At 38.9% G+C, this 6,911-nt stretch overlaps 2 non-coding genes across 2 annotated transcripts; one reads left to right on the top strand and one right to left on the bottom strand.

The window, feature by feature from the left end:
• Nucleotides 1-2,240: 2,240 nt before the first annotated feature.
• TRNAK-CUU (transfer RNA lysine (anticodon CUU)) lies at nt 2,241-2,313 on the bottom strand. Its single transcript has one exon. It is a non-coding gene; the product is annotated as a tRNA-Lys (tRNA).
• Nucleotides 2,314-2,422: 109 nt separating this feature from the next.
• On the top strand, nt 2,423-2,493 carry TRNAG-GCC (transfer RNA glycine (anticodon GCC)). The gene has a single exon. It is a non-coding gene; the product is annotated as a tRNA-Gly (tRNA).
• Nucleotides 2,494-6,911: the final 4,418 nt, after the last annotated feature.

Here is a 6,911-nt window from a genome sequence, read left to right as displayed (position 1 = left end):
CAGAGGGGCAGTGTGTGTAGGAAGTGTGCATTATACAGAGGGACAGTGTGTGTGGGGATATTATACAGAGGGGCAGTGTGGGAGAGATTATGTAGAGGGGTGGTGTAGGGAGTGTATTATTTTTATTTTCACAATTGCAGCAAGAAAGCTTAAGGCAGCTGCAAGTGCCAACTAATATATTTTATTTTTGCCTCTCCTCATATTTTAGCAATCATATTTTTTTGTGTTTTCATTGACATGGCTGTATGAGAATTTGTTCTATGTTGGACAAATAATATGATTTTTAGAGATACTTAAGTTACCTTTTTACATTTGTTAAGCAAAGACAGAAACAAGTTTTGGTTTAGTATTTGGCTATATATTTTACAGTTCATGTTTCACACTAATTAACCCAGTTGATTCTACAATTATTATAGTTGTGTGGATAACTAAAGGGTAGATTTTTATTATATAACTAATAAAATGTATTTTGTATGAGAAAAAAATAGTTTTACAAGGGATCATAACAGATCTCTGGAAAACATGTATTTTTACCATAATTGTACATTTTTTTTCCCCCCACTGAAACTGGGTCATAAGAACCCCAGTTACAAGAGAAAAATGTCCTCTGCTGTGCAACACACCACGGGCAGAGCTGATCTGGTTCTGCTAGGACCCAGGCAATTCTTCTGTTCACTGAATGCTATTTAGCCATTTAAAGGGAACCTGTCAGGTGCAATGTGCACCCACAACTACGAGCAGTTCTGGGTGCATATTGCTAATCCCTGCCTAACCGTCCCTGTATACACTAGCATGGATAAAGAGATCTTTAGACGTGCCGGCATTCAGAAGCGCGGTCACAACAAACATAGGTCTGCTGGTGATGCTTCATTGAATAGCATGTTACTACGCCCCTGTGGGCGTACTAATATGCTAAGAGGATGAATTAGTCGGGGGATATAACGCCCTTGGGACTAGTCCCTGTGCTCATTAGCATACGATAAAAGATCTTCAGAAATACTTTTTCTAAATATCCCTTTATCTATGCTAGTGTATACAGTGACAGTTAGGCAGGGATTAGCAATATACACCCAGAACTGCTCGTGGTTCTGGGTGCATATTGCACCTGACGGGTTCCCTTTAAATAGAAGACAGATGCAGTAATAAACTGCTTCTGTCTTCTACCTATAATCCCCAGCTTTATCTGACAGTGACTGCTAGATTACAGGAGCTTTAACCCTGCTCTGTAAATGTACAATATCCCAAGATTATTAAATCCCAGGACCAAGCGCCATAAATTTATGCACCATCTGATAAGTCATTTTAAGCGGTATGCCCTTTTAAGATGGCAGTGTGCTTATTTGCCAAGTGTGTATTACAGACATGCTGTGGCAGTGGGTATACTTTTCGGCAGAAAACAAGAGAACCAAATTGTATAGTTTATTGGCTGTTTTTTTACTTTGTTATGAAAAGACCTCCTCCGGCCATATAAAGAAAGTTGTAGGGAGAACAAAGCCGCTTTCACACATCTGGATTCTTTGCTCGGCGTGTGAATTTTTTGTTCATACTCATCTATTTGCATTTGTTTATCTGCAGGTAAGAGGTCATTCTATTCTTATATTACGTTTTATATTACTGTTATTAATATTGAATAACCTTGTTACTTTTTTTCATGCAAATTGTAACTTTGTTCTTTTTTTTTTATTATGTTTTTATTTTTTTTAACCATTTTGAAACCTTCTGTTCATAGACAATCTGTCTGTGCCACCTAGTGGGTTGCAATTTTTTAACAGTTTGTAATTTTCTTTTATGCTCCATAGATTCCTATGCGAGTATTTAAATGTTTTTGTTTTTCATATATGTAAGTGTCTTAGCAACAATTTTGTTTTTTTAATACTTGTGTACAAAATGCTACTATTTTGTGCAATAAGCATACAAAAGAAAATGACTTAAATCCTGATATGTTTTGCTTTTTTTTAGCAAAATATTAAAAACAAGATTTTACAAAAGCACATATACTTTTTTTTATTTTTTTTTACTTTATTTTGCTTCATTCCTAGATTATTTTTATTTTTTTCTTTATTTTATAATGTGCAATTGTAGAAAGAAATGCACTTCCGTTGTGTGCTGCTCTCTTTCAGTCTGAGGGGTTAATGCTTCAAGAAATCTCTGTAATGTTGTAAGAACATGATAAAGTGATTAATAATTTATTATATAGTATTAATAGTGAGTAATAATTTACAAAAAAAAAAAAAATGCTTCGCCCAACGTGGGGCTCGAACCCACGACCCTGAGATTAAGAGTCTCATGCTCTACCGACTGAGCTAGCCGGGCTTGCTTAGGATTTCCCTTTCACAATGTCTTATGAGTGTGCAGGAGAACTGAGCATGTGCAGACAGGGCGGCGGCTATGTAGAACTTCAGGAGCAAGTACAACCAGACAAGCATTGGTGGTTCAGTGGTAGAATTCTCGCCTGCCACGCGGGAGGCCCGGGTTCGATTCCCGGCCAATGCAGTCAGTACTTTTTTTTTTTTTTTTTCTTTTTCATTCAAGCAAATCTATGAGAAACACTTACTGCTTGTGTGAGTTGTTCTTTTATACAAATGCAATTTTTCCTTTCCGCTTTTCTTTTTTCCTAAGAGCCGTAATGTTTTTTTCATTTCTCATAACCATTTGAGGACAGGATTTTTTGCAGGACGAGGTTTAGCTTTGAATACCGCCATTTATTACACAACAATTGACTGAAAATTGTGAAAATTATCAATTGGGCTGAAATGGGTCTAAAACCGATACAATATTGTCATTCAGTAATTTTATCAAAACTACAGAAAGCAGCTCAGTAAGTGACACAAATCGCTGGAATGAGGGTCTCTCTCTCTACATCATGCTGCCTTCATAACAGATATTTTTAACCCCTTCCCACTGCGGCCAATTTCCACTTTTGCGCTTTCGTTTTTTTTCCTCACTTTATTCCAAAAGTCAATCTTTTTTTTTTTTATTTTTCAGTCCATGTAGCTGTGTGAGGCTTTGTTTTTCTGCGGGACGAGTTGCAATTTTCAATGACCATTCATTTTGTCATATCATGTACTGGAAAGCAGGAAAAATCTTCCAAGTGTGTTGAATTAGCGATAAAAAGGCAAATTACGGCACTTATTTTAGGGTAAAAATGACCACTATGCTTCCCCAGGGCAGTACGATTGTGCAGATACCAATCATGTATAGTTTTTGCTTTATTTAAGAGGTGTAAAAAAAAATAAAAAAAAAAAAAAATAAATAAAAAATGCATGTCACCACTTTCCTAGAGCTGTCACATTTTCGTGATATGGAGCTTGTTTTTTGTGCCCCGAGCTGATATTTTTATTGAAAGCATTTTGGGGGTAGTAACAATATTTTGATTGCTTACTATTGATTTTTTTTTGTGTTTTTGCAACCGAAAAACTGCAATTCTAGCATTTCTTTTCTCATTACACCGCTTACCAATCGGCTTAATGTATATTATATTTTGATAGTTTGGACTTTTACAAACACAGTTATACCAAATATGTGTTTTTATTTATTCTTTTTAGTTCTTAATTTTTAATGGGGGACAGTAAGGGGTGATTTGAAGTTTCCTATATTTTTAAAAACTTTTTTTTTCTTTTCACTTTATTTGTTAGTCCTTTTAAAGGACTTGAACCTGTAATCATCCAATCGCTTCTGTTAAAAGGAACCTGTCAGGTGCAATATTCACCCAGAACCACGAACAGATCTGGGTGCATATCACTAATCCCTGCCTGACTGTTCCTGTATCTAGTAGCATAGATAAAGGGATCTTTAAACAAAGTATTTCTAAAGATCGTATATTATATGCTATTGAGGACAGGGACTAGTCCTGAGGACGTTTGTTCCCTTAGCTAGTCGGCTCCATTAGCATGGATTAGCATGGTAGCACACCCCTGTGGGCGTATTAACATGCTAATGAATGAGGACTCCAGATCATATGCAGAGCGCATCCATCCTCCGCCGACCGCCATGAACAATGAGGTATGTGCGGCGTCGCTGTCCCATTCATTAGCATGTTAGTACGCCCACAGGGGCGTGCTACCATGCTATGTAGGCCGACTAGCTAAGGGAACAAACGCCCTCGGGACTTGTCCCCGCGCTCATTAGCATATAATATACGATCTGTAGAAATACTTTTTCTAAACATCCCTTTATCTATGCTAGTGTATATAGGGACAGTCAGGCAGGGAATAGCAATATGCACCCAGAACTGCTCATGGTTCTGGGTGCATATTGCACCTGACAGGTTCCCTTTAACACTAGAACTACTGAGGTAGTCATTTTGACTACTTTGCACTATGTATTTCTATATAGGTGTCACGAGTCCAGTAGTTCTAGTGTTAAAGGGAATCTGTCAGCAGGTTTTTGCTATGTAAGCTGAAGACAGGCTGCTGCAAGGGTTAACACAGAAAGTTCAGGGATGCCTTTCTTGTCACACTTCTTTATTTGCTATGTTTGTCTAAGCAGCAGGGCCCTTATCATTGCAGGACTACAGTCACCTGCATGGCAGTCTGATACTCCCTCTCCTCTAATTGATACCTCACTGTCAATGTACAATCTCTATTGAGAGCCTGATGTGGGTGGGGAAGCTCAGTCAGCTCTGCTAGATTGCTAAAACTAAAAATTCTGATTGTGTCCGATCAGCTGCACCCAGTAATCTAAGTGTTAGATTGTTGGATTCAGAATCTCTTTGCTTACATCATTCTGCTCTCGGACGAGGTAGCAATAACCTGCTGACAGATTCCCTTTAAATACATCAATTAATGCTATACATAACAAGAATCACAGTCTCCTATGAATGTCAGCTACAGACCAACGTCCATCATGGTGCCCACCCCAGGTGGCATGCTGCAAATGTCTCTTTCACAGATTAACAGCAGCATTTAATGATTTAAGAGGCTGTTAGAGACAATAATGGCTGAATATCACAACCATCATCTGCCGGAAAAGATGCAGGCTCAGCCTAAGAGCCTGCATCAAAGTCAGGCAGCTGGAAATTGAAGTATTAGTATGTCATATGTCGGTAAGGGGTTAAGCAAAAAAAATTCAAACTCAGGTTTTAATTTTTGTGTTATGACTTGTTGTTTGTGCTCTGGGCTGCTTTTCACCTGCGTTTTGACAGATGCGTTTTGACCATCAAGACACTGCTAAATAAAATTTAAACAGTCAAACACAATGAAAAAAGAGAAAAAAAAAGGAACACAGAATTTTAAAAATAATTAAGAAAATAGAAATATTGAATACAATTATAGCGGTTTTATACCCAGCAGGAAGTACGCCGCCGCCTCGAAATCACTAAGGTTGACAAATCTCCGGGCCCGGATGGCATACACCCCAGAGTACTACAGGAATTGAGTTCTGTGATAGATAGACCATTATTTTTAATCTTCTCAGATTCCTTAATAACAGGGTCGGTACCGCAGGACTGGCGCATAGCAAATGTGGTGCCAATATTCAAAAAGGGGACAAAAACTGAGCCGGGAAATTATAGGCCGGTAAGTTTAACCTCTACGGTTGGTAAAATCCTTGAGGGTTTCTTGAGAGATGCTATACTGGAGTATCTCAAGAAAAATAACCTTATGACAGAGTATCAACATGGGTTTTTGAGGGATCGATCCTGTCAAACTAATTTGATCAGCTTCTATGAAGAGGTAAGTTCAAGCCTGGACCAGGGAAATGCAGTGGATGTTGTGTTTATGGACTTTTCAAAAGCTTTTGATACGGTGCCACATAAAAGGTTGGTACATAAAATGAGAATAATGGGGATAGGGGAAAATATGTGTAACTGGGTTAAAAACTGGCTCAGTGATAGGAAACAAAGGGTGGTTATTAATGGTACGTACTCGGACTGGGTCTCAGTTCATAGTGGGGTACCACAGGGGTCAGTATTGGGCCCGCTTCTTTTCAACATATTATTTATAAATGACCTTGTTGGGGGCATGCGGAGTAGAATTTCAATATTTGCAGATGATACTAAACTCTGCAGGGTAATCAATACAGAGAAGGATAATTTTATATTACAGGGAGATTTATGTAAATTAGAGGATTGGGCCGAGAAGTGGCAATTGAAGTTTAATGTAGATAAATGTAAGGTCATGCACTTGGGTAGAAGAAATAACATTTATGATTATGTACTTAATTGTAGAACACTGGGTAAAACAGACACAGAAAAAGACTTGGGTGTATGGGTGGATGGTAAACTTCACTTTAGTGGACAGTGTCAGGCAGCTGCTGCCAGGGCTAATAAAATAATGGGATGTATTAAAAGAGGTATAAGTGTTCATGAAAAAAATATAGTTCTACCTCTGTACAAGTCACTAGTGCAACCGCACTTAGAATACTGTGTACAATTCTGGTCACCGATATATAAGAAGGACATAGCTGAACTGGAGAGGGTGCAGAGAAGAGCGACCAAGATTATTAGAGGAATGGGTGGGCTGCAATACGAAGACAGGTTATTAAACTTGGGGTTATTTAGTTTGGAAAAACGAAGGCTTAGGGGGGATCTAATCACAATGTATAAATATATGAGGGGACAGTACAGAGACCTTTCCAAAGATCTTTTTACACCTAGGCCTGCGACTGGAACACGGGGGCATCCGCTGCGTCTTGAGTAGAGATGAGCGAACCGGTCCCGGTTCGGCTCGAGGCCGGTTCGCCGAACGGGGGTCCCGTTCGAGTTCGGTTCGTCGAACGTTCGACGAACCAAACTCGAACGTATAGGCTAGAATGGGAGGCAATCACAAACACATAAAAATGCATTATAAATGTACACAAACAGTTAATAAACATTGCGATAACACTTACCGGTCCTCGCGATCCCTTCTGCACTCTGTCTCCTGCCGCTATTCCATCCGATGATCGCTGAATCCTCCCGGTGACCTGCACTG

The sequence above is a fragment of the Anomaloglossus baeobatrachus genome, chromosome 3 (assembly GCF_048569485.1).
Source record: "Anomaloglossus baeobatrachus isolate aAnoBae1 chromosome 3, aAnoBae1.hap1, whole genome shotgun sequence".
NCBI classification, from domain to species: domain Eukaryota; kingdom Metazoa; phylum Chordata; class Amphibia; order Anura; family Aromobatidae; genus Anomaloglossus; species Anomaloglossus baeobatrachus.
Note: the sequence above shows the minus strand (reverse complement) of the source record. Positions and strands in the feature narration are given on the sequence as shown.